Source organism: Sinocyclocheilus anshuiensis, unplaced genomic scaffold (genome assembly GCF_001515605.1).
Source record: "Sinocyclocheilus anshuiensis isolate Anshui unplaced genomic scaffold, SAMN03320099.WGS_v1.1 scaffold1189, whole genome shotgun sequence".
NCBI classification, from domain to species: domain Eukaryota; kingdom Metazoa; phylum Chordata; class Actinopteri; order Cypriniformes; family Cyprinidae; genus Sinocyclocheilus; species Sinocyclocheilus anshuiensis.
In genome coordinates this window covers 143,918-144,238 of record NW_015552686.1, presented here as the reverse complement: position 1 = coordinate 144,238, position 321 = coordinate 143,918, and positions in this window count along the sequence as shown.

The window sequence follows — 321 nt, the reverse complement described above, 5'->3', positions numbered from 1 at the left end:
GGGAGAGTGTGTTAAGATTAAATGTCGGTTGGTTTGAGCAAAAATGACATCAAACTCTGATTAACTACAATGCCATGATGATTAAGCATTGAATATGTGTGTATATATACATTTCTGTAGTCGTTTTCAAATGAGGGTTGATTTTGCGCATTTATCTTAAAGGCGTTTAAACAAAATGTTTCAAACAAATTTTTCTTAAATATTAGAGATGTGTACTTCTAGTACTTTGTACATGCACTATAATTCTGCTGGAACGCTTTTATTAGGATGAGTATCTATATCCTAATAAAAAATTTCCTTTTGGCATTTTGCCTTTATTAA